The 23,069-nt window shown below is 42.8% G+C and overlaps 1 long non-coding RNA gene across 2 annotated transcripts in view; it reads left to right on the top strand.

Annotated features, from left to right (window-relative positions):
* Positions 1-23,069, top strand: part of LOC129020270 (uncharacterized) — a 47,097-nt gene that overhangs the window by 15,566 nt on the left and 8,462 nt on the right. The window contains exons 4-5 of one of the 2 annotated variants that reach the window (XR_010125091.1): positions 16,902-17,089; positions 18,559-22,585. This is a non-coding gene — a long non-coding RNA (uncharacterized LOC129020270). The remainder of the gene's footprint in view (positions 1-16,901; positions 17,090-18,558; positions 22,586-23,069) is intronic. The other variant, XR_008495788.2, reaches the window with a different exon arrangement.

The raw sequence follows: 23,069 nt of genomic DNA, 5'->3' as shown, positions 1-23,069 counted from the left end.
CCAGAGAGGATGATACTACTTCCAAAATTGGAGAGCGTGTACACCCCCTGGCGATATTGTTCCTAGTATCCACTGGGGAAGAGGATGATAGTACTCCCAATATCGCAAAGGGTGTACACACCCCCTGCGATATTGTTCCTAATATAAAAGGAGGAGAGGATGATATTATTCCAAATATCACAGAAGGTGCAAAACCCCCTGCGATATTGTTTGTAATATTCAGTGGAAGAGAGGATGATATTTCTCCCTATATTGCAGAAGGTGTATACCCCGCTGTGATATTCTTTGTAATATCTAGAGGGGAAGAGGATGATATTACTACCAATAAAACAGGAAGTGTACAGCTTACTGTTATATTTTTGTAATATTAAGGGGGGTAGGGAATGATATTACTTCAAATATCACAAAGAGTGTACACTCCCTGTGATATTGTTCCTAATATCCCAAGGCGGAGAAAATTATAAGACTCCCAAAATCACAGGGGGTGTACACCACCCTGTGATTTTTTTGTAATATCAAGAAGAGAAGAAGATGATATTACCCAGAATATCGCAGGGGGAGAAAACCCCCTGTGACATTGTTCGCTATATCCACGAGTGGAGAGAATTATATTACTCTTAATATTGCAGAGGGTGTACACTTTCCTGTGACATTGTCCGTAATCTCCATGGGGGAAGAGTAAAGTATGATATTACTCCCTATATCGAAGGGGGTGTATATCCCCTTGTGATATTGTTTGTAATATCCAGGGAGGGAGGGGATAATAATACGCAGGGGGTGTACACCCTGCTGTGAAATTGTTTGTAATATCCAGAAAAAAGAGGATGATATTACTTCCAATACCCCAGAGAGTGTACACCCCCCTGTAATATTGTTCGTAATATCAAGGGGTGGAGAAAATTATATTACTCCCAATATAGCAGGGGGTGTACCTCCCCCTGTGATTTGGTTAAAGGCGCATACAAGCCACTGTGATATTGTTCGTATTATCTAGGGAGAAAGAGGATGATATTACCCCCAATATCGCAAGGGGTGTAGAACCCCATATGATATTGTTCATAATATCCAGAAGGGGAGAAGATGATATTACTCCCAATATCATAAACACACTGTGTGTACACCCCCCTGTGATACTGTTTGTAATATCCAGGGGGGAGAGGATGATATTCCTCCAAATATCACAGAGAGTGCACACACCCCCATGATGTTGTTCGGTATATCTGGAGGGGAAAGGATGATACTACTTCCAATATCGCGGGGCCTGTACACCTTCCAGTGATATTATTCCTAATATCTAGGGGGAAAGAGGACATTACTCCCGTTATCGCAAGTGTGTACACACACCCCCGTGATATTGTTCCTCTTATTTAGGAAGAAAGAGAATGATATTAATCCCAATATCACAGGGGGTGTACACCCCTCACTGTGATATTATTCCTAATATCCAATGTGGGACAGACCGATATTACTCCTAATATCGCAGGGGGTATACACCCCTCCTTTGATATTGTTTTAATATCCAGAGGCAGAAAGAATGATATTATTTCCAATATTGCGGGGTGGGTACACACACACCAATATTGTTCTTAATATTCAGGGAGAGAGAGGATGACATTACTCCCAATTTGCAGGGTGTGTACACCCTCCCTTGATATTGTTCCTAATATTCTGGGGGGGATGATGGTATTACTCCCAATATCGCAGAGTGTGTACACCTCCCTGTAATATTGTTCCTAATATACAAGAGGGATGGGATGGTGTTACTCCCAATATCGCAAGGGGTGTACACCCCCCTTGTGATATTGTTCCTAATATCTCAAAGGGGAGAGAATGATATTACTCTCAATATCGTAGCAGGTGTACTCGTCCCCTGTGATATTTTTCCTAATATCTAGGTGGGGAGAGGATACTGTTACTCCCAATACTGCAGGATGTGTACACCCCCCTGTAATATTGGTTTTAATATCCAGGCAGGGAGAGGATAATATTACTCCCAATATCGCTGGCATGTACACACCCCCTGTGGTATTGTTTCTAATATCCAGTGGAGCAGAAGATAATATTACTTTCAATATCATAGAGGGTGTACACCATCTCTGTGATATTGTACCCAATATCCAGGGGGAAAGAGGATGATATTACTTATAATATTGAAGGAGCTGTACACCCCACTGTGATATTGTTTCTAATATCCAGGGAAGAGAAAATGATATTACTCCCAATATCGCCTGGAATGTACATGCCCCCTTTGATATTCTTTCTAATATCAAGGGGGGAGAGAATGATATTACTTCCAATATCGCAAAGGGTGTATATACCCCCACCTTGATATTGTTCCTAATAGGAAGGGAGACGATGATATTACTCCCAATATCACAGGAAGTGTACGCCCCCCTTTGATATTGCTTCTAATATCCAGAAGGAATAAGGGTAATATTATTATCCATAACACAAGAGGTGTACACTCCCTCTGTTATATTTTTCCTAGTATCCAGGGAAAAGAGAGGTTGATATTACTCCCAATATCTCAGGGAGTGCACACCCCCCTTGTGATATTGTTCCTAATATCCAGGCAGGGGAGAGGATAATATTACTGTCAATATTGTGGGGGTGTACAGCCACCCTGTAATATTGCTTCTAATATTCAAGGGGGAGAGGATGATGTTACTCCAAATACCACAGGGGTTGTACCAACCCCTGTGATATTGTTTCTAATATCCAGGTGAGGAGAGGATGATATTACTTCCGATATCACAGGGGGTGTACAACCCCCTGTGATATAGCTTCTAGTATGCAGGGCAGGAGAGGATAATGATACTCCCAATACCGCAGGGGGAATACACTCTTTCTGTTACATTGTTTTTAAAATTTAGGGCAGGAGAGGATGACATTACTCTTAATATCGCAGGGTGTGTACACTCCTTCTGTTATATGGTTCTTAATATCCAGGAAAGGAGAGGATAATATTAATCTCACAGGGGGTGTACACCCCTCCCCGTGATATTGTTCCTAATATCCAGGGGAAAGAAGATTTTATTACTTTCAATATCTCAGAGGATGTACATTTCTCTTGTGATATTGTTCCTAATATCCAAGAGGAAAGAAGATGATATTACTCCCAATATCACAGGAAATGTACACATTTCCTGTGATATTGTTCCTAATATCCAGGAAAGAAGAGGATAATATTACTCCTGATATCACAGGGGGTGTACACCTTCCCTGTGATATTGTTGCTAATATCCAGGAAGGAAGAAAGTAATATTACTCTCAATATTGCAGGTGGTGTACACCGCCCTGTAATATTGTTCTTAATATCCAGAAGAAAAGAGGATGATATTACTCCCAATATTGCAGTTGGTGTACCCCCCCCGTGATATTGTTTCTACTGTCCAGGAAGGGAAAGAATGATATTACTTTTAATATCAAAGGAGGGATACAGCCCCTTGTGATACTGTTTTAAATATCCAGAAGAGAAGAGGATGAAATTACTCCCAATATCTCAGGGGGTGTACAACCTCACTGTGATATCATTCCTAATACACAGGAGGGGAGAAAATATTACTCCCAATATCACAGGGGTGTACACCCCTCTTGTGATATTGCTCCTAATATCCAGAACAGGAAAGAATAATATTACTCTTAATGTCATAGGGTGTGTTCACGCCCCCTGTCACATTGTATCTAATATCCAGGGGGTGAGAGGATAATATTACTCCCAATATCGCACAACATGCACACCCCCTTTGTGATATTGTTCCTAATATCCAGGTGGGAAGAGGATCATATTACTCTCAATATAACAGGGAGTGTACAACCCACTGTGATATAACTTTTAGTATCCAGGGTAAGAGAGGATGATAATACTCCCAATATCGCAGGGAGAGTACACCTTTCCTGTTACATTGTTCCTAATATTTAGGGGCGGAGAGAATGACATAACTCCCAACATCGCAGGATGTGTACACCCCCTCTGTGATATTGTTCTTAATATCCAGGAAAGAAAAGGATGATATTACTCCCAATAACACAGATGGTGTCAACCCTCCCCCGTGATATTGCTCTTTACATGAAAAGAGAATGATATTACTCCCAATACCACAGGTGTACATCCCACCTGTGATATTGTTCCTAATATCCAGGGGGAAATAATATATTACTTTCAATATTGCAGAGGGTGTACATTCCTCTTCTGATATTTTCCCTAATATCCAAAGGATGATATTGCTCCCAAAATCACAGAAAGTGTACACCTTCCCTGTGATATTGTTTCTAATATCTAGGGGGGAAGAGGATAATATTACTCCCAATTTCGCAGAGGGTGTACACCTTTCCTGTGATATTGTTGCTAATATCCAGGGAAGAAGATTATATTATTCTCAATAATGCAGGGGGTGTACACACCCCTATGATATTGTTCCTAATATTTATAAGGGAAGAGGATTATATTACTTTCAATAAGGCAGGGGTGTTTACCCCATCTGTGATATTGTTCCTACTATCCAGGAAGGGAGAGAATAATATTACTGGTAATATCGAAGGGGAAATACAGCCCCCTGTGATATTGTTCCTAATATCCAGAAGAGAAGAGGATGATATTACTCCCAATATGGCAGAAAATGCACAAAGAATGATATGACTTTTAATGTAGGGTGTGTACCCTTCCTCTGTGATATTGTTCCTAATATCCAGGGGATGAGAGGATATTACTACCAATATTGCAGGGAATGTACACCCCCTTTGTGATACTGTTCCTAATATCCAGGGGGAAGAAGAAAATATTAATCCCAATATCGCAGGAAGTGTACACACCACCCTGTGATATTTTTCCTAATATCCAGGGGGGAAGAGAATGATATGATTTTCAATATCAAAGGGGTTGTACACCTCCCTTGTAATATTGTTCCTAATATCCAAAGGGAAATTCAATGATATTACTGTCAATATCACGAGGGGTGTACACAGCCCCTGTGATATTGTTCCTAATATCCAGAAGGGGAGAGGAAGACATTACTCCCAATATCGGAGGGTCTGTACACACATCCTATAATATATTTTCTAATATCCAAGGGGGAAAATGATATTACTCCCAATACCACATGGGGTGTACACCCCCACTGTGATACTGTTCCTAATGTCCATGGGGGGAGAAAATGACATTACTCCCAATATCTCAGAGTGTGCACACAAGCCTGTAATATTGTCCCTAATATACAGGGGGAAAGAGGATGATATTACTTCCAATATCGCAGGATGTGTATACCCCCCTGAGATATTGTTTCTAATATCCAGGGAAGGAAAGGATGTTACTCCCAATATCATGGGGGGTGTCTAATATCCAGAAGGCAAGAAGATGATATTACTCCCAATATCACAGAAGATGTACACCCCACTGGGGTATTGTTCCTAATATCCAGGGGAGGATAATATTACTCCCAGTATTGCAGGGTGCTTACATCCCCACCATGACATTTGTTTTGGGAAGTCAGGGACCTCCAAATGGAGGGACCTGCTGAAGCCGTGGCAGAAGAACATAAATTGTGAAGATTTCATGGACATTTATTAGTTCCCCAAATTAATACTTTTATAATTTCTTATGCCTGCCTTTACTGCAATCTCTGAACATAAATTGTGAAGATTTCATGGACATTTATCACATCCCCAATCAATACTCTTATAATTTCCTATGGCTGTCTTTACTTTAATCTCTTAATCCCGTCATCTTCATAAGCTGAGGACTGCGATGATTGCTTTAACTCCACAAATTGTTTGTAAAACGTGTGTGTGAACAATATGAAATCTGGGCATCCTGAAAAAGAACAGGATAACAGTGATGTTCAGGGAACAAGGGAGATAACCATAAGGTCTGACTGGCTGTGGGGCCAGGCAGAACAGAGTCATATTTTTCTTATTGCAGAAAACGAGTAGGAGAAATATCACTGAATTCTTTTCCCAGTAAGGAATAACCCTGGGAAGGGAATGCATTCCCAGGGGAGGCCTATGGATGGCTGCTCTGGGGGTGCCTGCCTTATGTGGTTGAAGATAAGGGATGAAATACACCCTGGTCTCCTGCAGTGCCCTCAGGCTTGCTAGGATTAGGAAATTCCAGCCTGTCGAATTCTGGTCAGACCAGTTCTCTGCTTTTGAACCCTTTTTCCTGTTAAGATGTTTATCAATGACAATGCGTGCACAGTGGGACATGGAACCTCATTAGTAATTCTAATTTTGCCCTGGCCTTGTGACCTTGCTTGGCCCTTCTGCCCTTGTGATCTTTTATCACCATTTGAAGCATGGGATCTCTGTGACCCACTCCCTATTCATACCCCCTCCCCTTTTGAAATCCCTAATAAAAACTTGCTGGTTTTGCCGCTCAGGTGGGCATCACAGAACCTGCCGATATGTGATGTCACCCTCGGAGGCCCAGCTGCAAAATTTCTCTCTTTTGTACGCTTTCTCTTTATTTATCAGACCAGCTGACACTTAGGGAAAATAGAAAAGAACCTACATTGAAATATTGGGGGCTGGTTCCCCCAATAGACATTGTTCCTAATATCCAGAAAGAAAGAAGATTATATTACTCCCAATATCACAGGGGCTGTGAACCCCACTTGTGATGTTGTTCCTAATATCCAGTAAGGGAGAGAATGATGTTACTGTCAATATTGCAGGGGGTGTGCACATCCCTGTGATATTGTTCCTAATATCCAGGGGAGGAGAGGATATTACTCCCAATATCACAAGTGTTGTAAACCCCGCCCTGTGATATTGTTCCTAATATTTAGGAGGGGAGAAGATAATATTACTCCCAATATCACAGGGGGTGTATACGCCCTCTTTGATATTGTTCCTAATATCCAGGGGGGAGAGGATAATATTACTTCCCATATCACAAAGGGTGTACCCCCCCATGATATTGTTCCTGATATCCAAAAAGGAAGAGGATGATATCACTCCCAATATCACAGGAAGTGTACACCCCCCTTTATATTGTTTCTAATATCCAAAAACGAAGAGGATGATATCACTCCCAATATCACAGGAAGTGCACAACCCACCTTTTATATTGTTTCTAATATCCAGGGGAAATGAGGGTGATATTACTCTCAATATAGCAGAAGGGGTACTCTCCCTCTGGGATATTTTTCCTAATATCCAGGAGAAAAAAAGAGGTTGATATTCTTCCCAGTATAGCAGGGAATGAATACTCCCTTTGTGATATTGCTTCTAATATCTAGGGGAAAAGAAGATGATATGACTCCCAATATCACAGGGGATGTAAACCTGTGGCGTTGTTGCTAATATCGAGGGAAGAGTATGATATTACTCCTAATGTCACAGAAGGTGTACACTTTCCCTGTGATATTGTTCCTAATATCCAAAAGGGAAGAGGATTATATTATCCCCAATATTGCAGGGTGTACACCACCCCTGTGATATTGCTCCTAATACCCAGGAGAAAAAGAGAATGATATTACCCCCAATATCTAAGGGGATGTATACCTTCCCTGTGATATTGTTTCTAATATCCAAGTGGGGAGAGGATGGTTTTATTCCCAATATTGCAGGGAGTGTACACTCCCCCTCTGATACTGTTTCTAATACTCAGGCTGGGAGAAATAGTATTACTCCCAATATCACAGTGATGATATTGTTTCTAATATCTAGTGGGGGAGATAATTATATTACTACCCTGTACACAGGGGAGGGTGTACATTCCCCTGTGATATTGTTTGTAATATCCAGGGAAGGAGAGAATGTTACTCCCAATATCACAGGGGGTGTACACCCCTTTTGTGATATTGTTCCTAATATCTGGGGGCAGAGAATAATATTACCGTCAATATCACAGAGTGTGTAAGCCCCCTCTGTTCTATTGTTCTTTATATTCAGGGGGGTAGAGGATGATATTACTCCCTATATCACAGGGGGTGTTCACCCCTCGTGTGGTATTGTTTCTAATATCTAAGGGGAAAGAGGATGATATCACTCCCAATATCAAAGGAAATGTACACTTTCCTGTGATATTGTTTTTATTATATAGGGGGGCAGAGGATGATATTAAGAACAATATCACAGGTGATGTACACCCACGTATTGATATTGTCCCTAATATGTATGGGGAAAGAGGACAGTGTAACTCCCGATATCACAGAGCGTGTACACCCCCCTGTGATATTGCTTCTGATATACACGGGGAGAAAAGATAATATTTCTTCCAATATCACAGGGGGTGTACAACCCCCTGTGATGTTGTTTTTAATATCCAGTGGGGGAGAGAATGATATTACTCCCAATATCACAGGGCGTGTACACAACCCCTGTGATATTGTTCCTAATATCCAGAATAGGGAAGGATGACACTACTTTCAATATCGCAAGGGGTGTACACTGCCCTGTGATATTGCTCCTAATATCCATGAGGGGAGAGGATATTATTCCTAATATGGCAGGGGCTGTAAACCTTCCCTGTGATATTGTTTCTAACATCCAGTGGGGGAGAAAATGATTTTACTCCCTATATCACAGAAGGTGTACACTTTGCCTGTGATATTGTTCCTAATATCCAGAGGGGGAGAGGATAATATTACTCCCAATATCAAAGCGAGTGCACGCACACCCTGTGATATTGTTCCTAATATACAGGGGTGGGAGATGATATTGCTCCCAATATCGCAGGGGGGTACACCCCACCGTGATATTGTCCCTAATTTCCAGGGGAGGTAAAGATGATACTACTCCCACTATCATAGGGAATGTAAACCCCCTTGTGATATTGTTCATAACATCCGGGGAAGAGAAGATAATATTTCTCCCAATATCACAGGGGTGTACCACTACATGTGATATTGTTTTTAATATCCAGAGGGGTAGAGGATGATATTACTCCCAACATCGCAGGAAGCTTACAACTCCCTTGTGATATTGTTTCTAATATCCAGGGAGGTAGGGATGATATTACTCCCAATATTGCAGGGGATGTACACCCCCCCGTGACATTGTTTCTAATAAACAGGGGGCGAGAGGATGATATTATGCTTAATATCGAAGGGGGTGTACACACCCTTGTGATATTGTGCCTAATAGCCAGGGGGGAGGAAAATTATATTAATTTTAATATTTATGGGGAAAAAGGATGATATTAATCCCAATATCACAGGGGCTGTACACCGACTTTTGATATTGTTTTTAATATCCAGAAAAGAAGATGATAATATTGCTCCCAATATCAGAAAAGGTGTAAACCCCTTCTGTGATATTGGTCCTAGTATCCAGGGAGGGAGAGAATAATATTACTACCAATATCGCAGAAGGTGCCCACCCCCACGGTGATATTGTTCCTAATATCCAAAGATAATAAGGGTGATATTACTCCCAATATCACAGGAGGTGTACACACCCCTTGTGATATTGTTTCTAATGTACAGGGTGGGGAGAGGATGATATTACTCCCAATATCGCAGGAGGTGTATACTCCTCTGTGATATTGATTTTGATATTCAGGGGGGAAAGGATGATATTACTCCCTATATCGCAGAGGGTGTACACCCTCTGTAATATTGATCCTAATATCCGGGGCGGGATAGGATGATATTACTCCCAATATCGCAGAAAGTCTGCACACCCCCTTAATATTGTTTTTACTATCCGGGGGAAAGAGGATGACATTACTCCCAATTTCGCAGAGTGTGTACACCCACCGTTTGATATCTAGGGGGATATCTAGGGGGAGAGAAGACATTACTCCCAATATCACAGGAATTGTACACCATCTCTGTGACATTCTTGTGAATATCCAGGAAAAAAGAAAATAATATTACTCCCAATATTGCAGAGCGTGTACACCCCTCCGTGATATCGATGCTAATATTTTTTTAAAGAGGATGATATTAATCCCATTGTCACAGGATGTGCACACCCCCCTTGTGAAATTGTTCATAATATTTGGGGGGGAGAGCATAATATTACTCCCCATATCGAAAAAGGTGTCCACCCTCCTTATAATATGGTTCCTAATATCAAGGATATTACTTAGCCCAGGATATTTGTAATATCCTAAATATTACGAACCATATCACAGGGCGGTGAACACCCCCCGCGATATGGGGAGTAATATCACCCCCCTCTGCTGCGGGGGGTGAACACCCAGGATCTTTAAGATGTATTAAGTAATATCATCGCCCCTTCTGGATATTATGAACAATATCACATGGGGGTGTATACTTTCTGCGATATTGGGATTAATATCATACTCTTCTTTTTTGGATATTAGGAACAAGATCACAGCGGTGTGTACACCCTTTTCCATATTGAGAGTAATATATGCTTTTCCCTCCCTGCATGTTAAAAACAGTTTCAAAGGAGGACTGTATGCCACCTTCAATATAGGGCATAATATCATTTTCTCCACCGCTGGATATTAGGAACAATATCACAGGGGAGTGGACACTTCCTGCAATATTGGGAGTAATATCATCCTCTCACCCCCTGAATATTAGAAACAATATCGCAGTGCGGGTGTGCACTCCCTTCGATAACGGGTGTAAGATCACCCTCTTTCTTTCTGGATATAGGAACAATGTCACATGGGGGTGTACATTCCCTTCATTTTGGGGTGCAGTATCATTTTCTCCCCCTCTGGATATTAGGGACAGTATCACAGGGGGGTGTACATTCCCTGTGATATTGCGGGTAATATCGTGCTCTCCCCCCCGGATATTAGAAACAATATCAAAGGAAGGGTGTACACCTTCTGCGATATTGGGTGTAATATCATCCTCTTCCCCAATAATATTAGGAACAATATCACAGGGAGGGTGTACACTCCCTGCAATATTAAGAATAATATCATCCTTTCCCTACATAGATATTAGAAACAATATCAGAGGGGTGGTGTACACTTCCTGCGATATTGGGAGTAATATCATCCTCTCACTTTATTAATATTAGGAACAATATCACAGGGGTGGTGTACACCGCCTGCGATTTTGCAAGTAATATCATGCTCCCCCCCCGGATATAAGGAATAATATCACAGGGGGTTTGTACATTTTCTGCGATATTAGAAGTAATATCCTCTCCCTCTTGAATATTAGGAACAATATTACAAGGAGTGTGTACACCCCCTGCGAAATTGTGAGTAATATCATTCTCGCCTTCCCTGTATATTAGGAAAAATATCACAGTGGGTGTACACCCTCAGCCATATTGAGAGTAATATTATTTTTCCCCTTCTGGCTATAAGGAACAATATCACCGGGGGTTGTACAATCCCTGCGGTATTGGGAGTAATATCATCTTCTTCCCCCATGGATATTAAGAACGATATCACGGGGGTGGTGTACATTCCCCGCGATATTGGGAGTAATATCTTCTTTACCCCCTGGATATTAGAAACAATATCACAGGAGGGGTGTACATTCTCTGAGATATTGGGGGTAGTATCATCCTTTCCCCCGCTGGACATTAGAAACAATATCACAGGGGTGATGTACATCCTCTGTGATATTGGAAGTAATATTATCCTATCCCACCGTGGATATTAAAAACAATATCTAAGGGGTGGTGTACACCCCTTACAACATTGGAAGTAATATCATCCCCTCATTTCCTGAATATTGGAAACAATATCACAGAGGGCATGTACACCCCTCAGATAATGGGAGAAATATCATCTTCTCCCCCTCTGGATATAAATAACAATATCACAGGAGGGCTTACACCCCTTGCGATATTGGGTGTAATATCATCCTCTCCTTCCCTGGATATTAGGAACAATATCACAGGGGGTGTGTACACCCCCTACGATATTGGGCATAATATCATCCTCGCCTTTTCTGGATATGAGAAACAATATCAGAAGAAGGGTGTACACCCCCTGCGATGTTCAGTGTACTATCATCCTCTTCCCCCTTGGATATTAGGAACTATAACACAGGGGGGGTCTACACCCCCTGCGATACTGGGTGTAATACCATTTTCTCCCTTCATAAATATTAAAAACAATATCACAGGGGTGGTGTACACCCCCTGCGATATTGTTCGTAGTATCAACCTCTCCCGCCCTGTATATTAGTAACAATATCACAGGGGGGTTTCAAAACTTCTGTGATATTAGGAGTACTATCATCCTCTCCCCTGCTGGATATAAGGAACAATATTACAGGGAGGAACACTCCCTGTGATATTGGGAATAATATCATCCTCTTTCCTTCTGGATATTACGAACAATATCGGTGGCGGGCTGTACACCCCCTTCCATATTAATAGTAATCATCCTCTCCCTTCCTGGATATTAGGAACAATATCACGGGGGGGGTGTACACACCCGGAGATAGTGGGAGTAATATCATCCTCTCCTTCACAGGATACTAGAAAAAATATCACATAAGAAGTGTACACCCCCTATGATACTGGGATAGTATAATTCTCTTCTTCTGTGAATATGAGGAACAATAGCACAGGGAGGGTGTACACCCCCTGCGATATTGGGAGTAATATTGTTCTCTCTTTTACTGGATATTAGACACAATATCACAGGGGTAGTGTTAACCTCCTGCGAAATTGGGAGTAATATCATTTTCCCCCTGGATATTAAAAACAATATCACAAGAGGGTACACCTTTTGTGATATTGGGAGTAATATGATCCTCTCCCACCCTGAATATTAGGAACAATATCACTGTGTGGGTGTACACTCCATGCGATATTGAAGACAGTATCATCCCCTCCTCCGCTGAGTGTTATGAACAATATCACGGGGGGGTGTACACCCCCTGCCCTATTAGGAGTAATATCATCCTTTCCGCCTCTAAATATTAGAAACAATATTCCAGAAAAGGTGTACATCCCCCGTGATATTGGGAGTAATATCATCCTCTCCCCCACTGGATATTAGGAACAATATTACAGAGGGCGTGTACTCTTCCTGCAATAATGAAAGTAATGTCATCCTCTCCCCCTCTAAATATCAGGAACATGCTCGCAGGGTGGGTGTACACTCCCTGCGGTACTGAAAGCAGTATCATCCTTTTCCAGCCTGGATATTATGAACAATATCACCGGGAGGTGTACGCCCCCTGCGACATTGGGAGTAATTTCATCCTCTTCTTTTCTGGATATTAGGAACAATACCCCAGTGGGAGTGTACATCCCCTGCGATATTTTAAGCAATGTCATTCTGTTTCCCCCTGGATATTAGGAATAATATCACGGGGGGGCTGTAAACCAGCTGCGATATTGGGAGTGATATCATTTTCTTTCCTCCTGGATATTAGGAACAATATCACAGGAAAGATGTGCACACTCTGAGATATTGAAAGTAATATCATTGTCTCCCCCCTTGGATATTAGGAACAATATCACAAGGGCAGTGTACACCCCCTGCGATACTGGGAGTAATATCATCCTCTCCCCCACAGGATATTAGGAACAATATAACAGATGGGGTGTACACACCCTGAGAAATTAAGCATAATATCATCCTCTTCATGCCGGGATATTAGAAACAATATCACAAGAGAGATATATACCCCCTCAGACATTGGGATTAATATCATCCTCTCCTCCCCCTGGATATTAGGAAGAATATCACAGGGGGATGTACACCCTCTTTGATATTGGGAGTAATATTATTTTCTGCCCCATCCCCGGATATAAGGAACAATATCACAAAATAAATGTACACCCCCCTGCGATGTTGGGAGTAATATCATCCTCTCCCTTCCTGGATATTAAAAACAATATCACAGGGAGGGTGTACACCCCCTTTGATCCTTGAAGTAATATTATTCTCCTTTTTTTTTTTTTTTTTTTTTTTTGAGACGGAGTCTCGCACTCTTGCCCAGGCTGGAGTGCAGTGGCGCGATCTCGGCTCACTGCAAGCTCTGCCTCCCGGGTTCACGCCATTCTCCTGCCTCAGCCTCTCGAGTAGCTGGGACTGCAGGGGCCCGCCACCACGCCCCGCTAATTTTTTGTATTTTTAGTAGAGACGGGGTTTCACCGTGTTAGCCAGGATGGTCTTGATCTCCTGACCTTGTGATCCACCCACCTCAGCCTCCCAAAGTGCTGGGCGTGAGCCACCGCGCCCGGCCATATTATTCTCTTTTATCCTGGATATTAGGAACAATGTCGCAGGGGGTGTGTACACCTCCTGCAACATTGGGAATAATATTATTTCTCCTTCTGGATATTAGGAACGATATCACAGGAAGGTGTACACCCCCTGCGATATTGGCGGTAACATCGTCCTCTCTTTTCGTTGATATTGGGAACAATATCACAGGAAGGCTGTACACCCTTCCTGCGAAAATAAGAGTAACATCATCCTCTCCCTCCGTGGATATTAGAAACAATATCACACAGTGGGTGTATACCATCTGCGATATTGAGAGTAATATCATCCTCGTCACCCCCTGAATATCAGGAACAATATCACAGGGAGGGTGTACACCTCCTGCGATAATGGGTGTAATATCACCCGCATTCCGCCTAGATATTAGGAACAGTATCATAGGGGGACAGTACACCCCCTGCGATATTGGCAGTAATATCATCCTCTCTGGACATTAGGACAAAATCCCAGGGAGGATATACTTTTTGCGATATTGAGAGTAATATTATCCTCTCCTTCCCTGGATATTAGGAACAATGTCAAAATGGGGGTATACACCCTTTGATATTGAAAGTAATATCATCCTCTCTCCCCCTGGATATTAGGAACAATATTACAGGGGGGTGTACACCCACTGCGATATTAAGAGTAATATTATCCTCTCCCTTCCTGGGTATTAGGAACAACGTCACAGGGGGATTGCACACCCCCTGCGATATTGGGAGTAATATCCTCTTTCTCCCTTCATATTAAGAGCAATATCTCAGGGGAGGGTGTAAATTCCCTGCGATATTGAGAGTAATATCCTCCTTTTTCTCCCTATATATTAGGAACAATATCACAGGGGTTGTGTACACTCCGTGCAGTATTGCAGGTAATATCTTCCTCTCCCAACCTGGATATTAAAAACAATATTACAGGGGGGTGTACACGCCCTGCCATATTGGGATTAATGTCATCCTCTCCCCCCGGTGGATATTAGGAACAATATTACAGAGGGGGTGTACACCCACTGCGATATTAAGAGTAATATTGGCTGGGCGCGGTGGCTCACACCTGTAATCCTAGCACTGTGGGAGGCCAAGGCGGGTGGATTCCCTGAGCTCAGGAGTTCAAGACCAGCCTGGGCAACACGGTGAAACCCTGTCTCTACTAAAATATAAAAAATTAGCCGGTCGTGGCGGCATATGCCTGTAATCCCAGCTACTGGGGAGGCTGAGGCAGGAGAATTGCTTGAACCTGGGAGACCGAGGTTGCAGTGAGCCAAGATCGTGCCACTGCACTCCATCCTGGGACACAGAGCAAGACTCTATATATGTATGTCAGGGGTGGTGTATACCCACTGCGATATTAAGAGTAATATTATCCTCTCTCTTCCTGGATATTAGGAACAATATCACAGGGGGAGTGTACACCCCCTGTGATATTGAGAGTAATATCATCCTCTCCACCACCCCCCCGGATATTAGGAACTATATATATATATATATATATATATATATATATATATATATATATATTTTAAGAGTAATATCATCCTCTCCCTTCCTGGATATCAGGAACAATATCACATGGGGAGTGTACACCCCCTGCAATATTGGAAGTAAAATAATCCTTCCCCTTCTGGTTATTAGGAACAATATCATGGGGGGGGGGTGTATGCCTTCTGCAATATTGAGAGTAATATCCTCTCCTTCCCTGGATATTAGGAATGATATCACAGGGGTGGTGTACAGCTTCTGTGATACTGGAAGTAATATCATTCCATCCCTCTCTGGATATTAAAAACAATATTACGTGGGTGGTGTACACCTTCTGCAATATTGGGAGTAATATCATCCCATCCCCTTCTGAATATTAGAAACAATATCATGTAGGGGGTGTACACCCCCTGAGATATTGGGAATAATATCATCCCCCCGTTAATATTAGGAACAATATTACAGGAGTGTTGTACATCCCCTGTAATATTGGAAGTAATATCATCATCTCCCCCACTGAATATTAGGAACAATATCACAAGGCAGTGTACACCCTTCGTGATATTTGGAGTAATATCATCCTTTCCCCCCTGTATATTAGGAACAATATTACAAAAGGGTGTACACTCATGCAATATTGGGAGTAATATCATCTTCACCCACACTGGATATTTAACACAATATTACAGGGGGGTGTACACCCCCTGCAATATTGGGAAAAATATAATCTTCTCTCCTTCTGTATATTAAGAACTATATCACAGGCCAGGTGTACACCTCATTGGGAAAAGCTGAGTGTTGAGAGAAGCTGAGGCAGGGCTTGCATGTCTCTCATAATGTAAGAGTCTTGGAACACGTCTGGGGTCCAGGGTCTAAAACCCCTTGTGGCCTTTGGAACACCAAGGTTTGTGCTAAAGGGTGGAAGGCTACCCTGATGCACCATAATCTAAGCCCAGGGCATAAAACCCCTCATGGCTTGGATAGAATCCAGGGTTCATGACTCTGGAATAAACTTGCTGGCTCCTTGCTCCTTGCTCTCCCAGGATTGATTATATCTTGAGTTAAAAGAACCTGCTGTCCATTATCTCATGTGCAGAGCATATGCTAAATCATCACAGCTGTAAATCATGTGCTTAATGCACCACGCCCTTTTGACCCCCACATTCTCACCACCTGTTTCTTTGTTTGATCACCAGTAAATAATCTGCACTTCCAGAGCTCAGAGTCTTTGCAGCCTCCACACTTGCGATGGCTCCCTGGACCCACTTTCTCTCTCAAACTGTCTTTTCTCATTCCTTTGACTCCACCAGACTTCGTCACCCCCATGACCTGGTGTTAGGTCCAATCACTCCAACATTCCTGGAGCCCAACATGGAGCAACAAAGACCCCGGTGAAGGAACACTAGAGCGTGTGAAAGCAGAGGATGCATCATCAAAGGACACCCCAGGATGACTGAAAGAAGCTTGGTGGGAAGGCTGAGCACTTGGAAGAACCAGGGTAACAATGGGACAAAGTGAAAGCGAACATTCTGCTTATTTAAATTTCTCAAGGCATTTATTATGCAGAGGGGGAGTGAAAGTTAGAACTCAGAATTTGTTATCTTTAGCACAGTAAAGCAGTCTTGCTCATGGTTCCTGGAACAAGGGACTATGGAGCTGGATGAATGGGAGAGAATTGGCAGAGATTTTTAAAAAGGCATATAAAGATGGAGCAAAAATTCCAGTGTCCATTTGGTCAATGTGGGTGCTAATAAAGGCAGCTCTTGAGCCATTTCAAACAGATGATGAGGCAGATTCAGATGAGGAAGAGGAGGATGAGTGTAAAGAACTAACTTCAGATTCTGAATGTGAGGAACAGCAACCAGAGGAAATTAAAGAAAAGAAAGGGAAACTGAAAAAAGTATGTTTTTCTACATGCTCAGCTCCACCTGCTGAATTAAGGGAATGGCCACCTCCTCTCTCTCCCTTTAATGGGTGAGAAAATGAATTAGCTGAAAAACTTACCACTCCTGTAATTACAACATTAAAACCTGGAGCAATTGGTGGTGCTATATAAAATTATATTCAAAAAGCTAGAGTCGAGGGAGACCTTGAAGCATGGCAATTTCCAGTTACTATAGGACAACCTCTTTCAGGAAACACAGGCATACCCAGCACAGCCAGTGCCTTTACAAACATACAATTGTTCCCCACCACAGCAGGCACTGCTGCTGTAGACTTCTGCAGCACAATTTCCATCTCCTTACTTCCTGGGGAGCCACCAAGAAAGGTCCCTAAGGGAGTTGGGGGACCCTTACCCTCAGGAACAGTCAGTCTATTACTTGGAAGGTCTAGTCTAAACTTGAAAGGTGTCACTGTGCATACGGGAATAATTGACTCTGATTATACTGGAGAAATTCAATTAGTTTTTAGCTCCTCGACTTCGTGGTTTGCCTCCCCAGGAGAAAGAATTGCTCAGTTGTTGCTGTTATGTTACATAAAACTAGGAAGCAGCACAGTGAAAGGAACAGGAGGCTTTGGTATTACTAATCCAGTAGCAAAGGCTGTATATTGGGTTAATCAAGTGTCTGACAAAAGATGTATTTGCACAGTAACTATTCAGGGAAAAGACTTTGAAGGACTAGTAGATACTGGAGCTGATGTCTCTATTATTGCTATAAATCAATGGCCCTGGTGCTGGCCTAAGTAAAAGGCATCCACTGGTATTGTTGGAGTAGGAGCTGCTTTGGAAACTTTCCAAAAGTTCCTTGATTTTACTGTGTCAAGGGCTGGATGGCCAGGAAAGGACAATCCAACCTATTACACCTATTCCTGTCAATTTATGGGGTAGAGACTTATTGCAACAATGGGGTGCCCACCAAATATCTGAAGATCTATTATGAACCACAGCATGTATTGGATCCCCCTGTACAGTGCAAATTGAAGGTTTGAGAATCCTCAATTTGCTTTCTCTGTGTCTTCTCTTAGAACGGGTCTGTTTCTCATTATCAGTGGAAAGTTTTACCTCATGGTAAGTATAGCCAAAGAGTAACTCAAAAAGTGAGTTAACAAATGCTTCAGCAATGGCATACCTCCTGGCTACAACCACAAAAGTTTTTGCTTTTGTTTCACTAGATTTACTAATGTGGGGTCGAGGGTATGCTTGTGTTTTTGCAGGAGATGAATGAACCATGTGGGTGCAACCCTCATAACGTGGGGACAGACCAAGAAAACAGCACAGGAAGCTGAGAAACTGCTGGAGTGCCAGGGTTTTACCTATAGATGCTTAACAGGCCAATGCTTTCTGACTCAGCTCCTCTCTACCCTGAATACAAGAGACCCTAATAGTTAGACAGGAGTATCATTGCCCCTATTCAGCATGAAGAAGTTACAGAAAATGGACCTTCATCCTTCTGCAACCCCTAGGATTAAGGGTCCTCTTTAAAAGGGAAAGGGGAGATATGTGGGAAGCATTCAAACCAGAGTGACTCCATTTTGAATAAGAGCTAAGTAGAGCTGAGTAAGTAGAGTTAAGTGGGCTAAGTAAGTAGAGCTAGAGATAAATAGGGCTAGAGATAAATAGGGCTAGAGATAAATAGAGCTAGAGATAAATAGAGCTAGAGATAAATAGAGCTAGAGATAAATAGGGATAGATGAAGACTAGCAATATAAGGTCAGTGCCCTAAAGAGGTACTGGTCAGTGCCCTAAAAAGGTACAAAAGTAGAGACTAGCAAAGACTAGCAGAGATTTGCGCAGACAGACAGGAACATTCTGAATTATGGAAATTAGCTATGGCTCAAAGTCCAATCAATCTGAGAGGGCAAATAGGAATAGAGGGGAGAGAGGAAAGGACAAAAATGCTCTTTCTTTTCTCTCCAACAGAACCTTTTGGATTCAAAGTTGTGCTAGCAATAGGAAATGTTACTCTTGATATAAATACATACTTTATTACAAGCCCCAAATTTCACTTGTTTACCTGCATTAATTCAACCTTTGATAAAAATCAAACTATCTTGATAATTAAAGGCAGGCAAGGAGTTTGGATCCCTGTGTCTCTAAATAGACCATGGGAGACATCACCATCTATTTATATTGTAACTGAGATCCTTAAAAACTCTTATCCCATTCCAACAGATTTATAGTTGAAGGCCATTGGAGGCTCTACATTTGTGGGTTTTGTTCTGCTGGTTGTGTGCTTGTGCTGTCTCTTTTTAGTCTGCAGATGCGGAAGCCACCTCTGAAGAGAAAGCAGCCATGAAGAACAAGCAATGAGAGCTGTGGTGGTTTTACAAAAAAGAAAATGGGGGCATGTTGGGAAAAGCTGAGTGTTGGGAGAAGCTGAGGGAGCACAGAAGTGTACACCACCTGTGACATTGGGTGTAATATCATCCACTTCCTTCTGGATGTTAGGAACAATATCACGGGGGGGTGTACACCCCCAGCTATTTTGGGAATAATATTCTCTTCCCCCGTAGATATTAGAAACAATATCGCAGGGGCTGTGTAGACCCTCTGCGATATTAGGAGTAATATAATCATCTTCCCACCTGGATATTAGGAACAATATCATAATGGGGGTGTACACCCTTTGCGATATTGGGAGTAATATTATCCTCTCCCCACCCCCCGGATATTAGGAACAATATTACAGGTCGGCGTACACCCACTGTGATATTAAGAGTACTATCGGCCGGGCGCGGTGGCTCACGCTTGTAATCCTAGCACTTGGGGAGGCCGAGGCAGGGGGATTGCCTGAGCTCAGGAATTCGAGACCAGCCTGGGCAACACGGTGAAACCCCATTTCTACTAAAATACAAATAATTAGCCAGTCGTGGCTGCGTGCGTTTGTAATCCCAACTACTCAGTAGGCTGAGGCGGGAGAATTGCTTGAACCCGAGAGACGAAGGTTGCACTGAGCCGATATGGCGCCACTGCACTTCAGCCTGGGAAACAGAGCGAGACTCTGTCTCTTAAAACATAAAAAATTAAAAAAAAAAAAAAAAAAAGCCAGACGCGGTGGTTCATACTTGTAATCCCAGCACTTTGGGAGGTCAAGGCGGGCAGATCACGAGGTCAGGAGATCGAGACCATCCTGGCTAACACGGTGAAACCCCGTCTCTACTAAAAATACAAAAAAAATTAGCCGGGCATGGTGGCGGGCGCCTGTAGTCCCAGCTACTTGGGAGGCTGAGGCAGGAGAATGGCGTGAACCCAGGAGGCAGAGCTTGCAGTGAGCCAAGATCGTGCCACTGCACTCCAGACTGGGCCACACAGCGAGACTCCGTCTCAAAAAAAAAAAAAAAAAAAAAGAGTAATATCATCTTCTCCCTTCCTGGGTATCAGGAACAATATCACAAGGGGAGTGTACACCCCCTGCGATATTCGGAATAATATCATCCTCTCCACCCCTGGATATTAGGAACAATATCACAGAGGGTGTACATTCCCTGAGATATTGGGAGTAATATCATCCTTCTTCTGGTTATTAGGAACAATATCACAGAAGGGTATACAATTCCTGCAATATTGGGAGCAATATTATCCCTTCCCCCTCTGGATATTAGAAACAATATCCCATGTGTACACCCCCTGCAATATTGGGAATAATGTCATTCTCTCCCCCTGTGAATATTAGGAATAACATTACAGGGGCGTTGTATACCCCCTGCGATATTGGAAGTAATATGGTTTCCCCCCCTAAATATTAGGAACAATATCACAAGGGGGGTGTACACCCCCGGCAATATTGGGAGTAGTATTCTCTCCCCCCGCCTGAATATTAGGAATACTGTCACTGGGGTGGTGTACACCCCCTGAGATATTGAGAGTAATATCATGCTCTTCCCCCCGGATATTGAAAACAATATCACAGCAGGGTTTACACTCCCTATGATATTGGTAGCAATATCATCCTCTCTTCCACCTGATTCTCTGTAGGACACGCACAGGGACTTTGTGAGAACAACAAAGAAAGAAAGCCAAGAGGTGAGAACACAAATGTCTGCCCTTAGGAGGATGCCCAGGCGGGTGCTGGGGCAGGGAGCCTGGGGAGGCCATTCGGGCTGACAGCAGCCAGGATTTGTGTGTCCAGTAGAGGGCGACCCTTCACACTGCTGGCTTTCGAAAGACTCCATTTTATGAAAGTGTAATTAAAACAAGGCTGCCATTAGGGGCTGCAAAGGTGATGAGCTCTTGCCTCTTCTGGCTTGTGGAGGCTATGACATTCCTTGTCTCATGCCCACATATCGCATTGCCCTTTCTCCCCAAATTCAGGCTCACATCGCCTTCTTCTGAACTGAATCTCTCTCTGCCTCCCCCCTTACAAAGACACTTGTGGACCAGGTGCAGTGGCTCATGCCTGTAATCCCAACACTTTGGAAGGCTGAGGGAGGTGGATCACCTGAGGTCAGGAGTTCAAGACCAGCCTGGCCAACATGGTGAAACCCCATCTCTACTAAAAATACGAAAAATTAGCCGGACGTGGTGGCAGACGCCTGTAATCCCAGCTACTTGGGAGCCTGAAGCAGGAGAATCACTTGAACCCAGGAGACGGAGGTTGCAGTGAGCCGAGATTGCACCATTGCACTCTAGCCTGGGCAACAAGAGCGAAACTCCATCTCAAAAAAATAAAAATAAAAATTTAAAAATTTAAAAGGACATTTGTAATTCCATTAGGATCTAGCCAGATAATCCAGGAGAACCTCCCAACCCTGAGATATTTAACCTAGCCACGCATGGTGCTGCAATCCCAGCACTTTGGGAGGCCGAGCTGGGAAGATCTCTTGAGCTCAGTTCAAGACCAGCCTGGGCAACATGGTGAAACCCTGTCTCTACTAAAAATACAAAAATTAGCCAGACATGGTGGCACAAACCTGTAGTCCCAGCTACTTAGGAGGCTGAGGCACAAGAATCACTTGAACTCAGGAGGTAGAGGTTGCAACGAGTGGAGATCACCTCACTGCACTCCAGCCTGAGCAACAGAGCCACACTCCATCTCAAAAGAAAAAAAAAAAGGTATTTAACCTTATCACATATGTAAAAGCCCTTTTGCCATAGAAAGTCACTTTCACAGGTCACAAGCTATAATTCCCATTTATGTGGGGGGCCCTTATTCAGCCCACCACACAATTGGAACTTCAGAATATTCAGTCTTCATGCACAGAAGTGTTTGTATAAAAGCCTCCATTTCCTGCCCTGCATACTAGAGCATGGTAAAGTCTTTTCCTCTTAGTCATACCTCCTTCTGCTGCCCTGGAACTAGATGGGGTTCCCTTGCCTCTCCCCAGCTCTGACATCTGAAATTGGTGCCAGTTTACCACATCGTACACTCATTGGACAGGCCACATTCTATCAGATCAACATAAATCCCACGTGACTTCAGGGGTTAATCATAACATAACTTGGTCTGAAACCAACAGAACTGTTTATTTGTCTTCCATGGATTCATGTATTTCATATATACTGAACAGGATCATGGAAAGTTTAATGGAGATGGGAG

This window comes from Pongo pygmaeus, chromosome 20 (genome assembly GCF_028885625.2).
Source record: "Pongo pygmaeus isolate AG05252 chromosome 20, NHGRI_mPonPyg2-v2.0_pri, whole genome shotgun sequence".
Classification (NCBI taxonomy): Eukaryota; Metazoa; Chordata; class Mammalia; order Primates; family Hominidae; genus Pongo; species Pongo pygmaeus.
The sequence above is the reverse complement of the archived record's forward strand: the minus strand, read 5'-3'. Positions and strand labels throughout refer to the sequence as shown.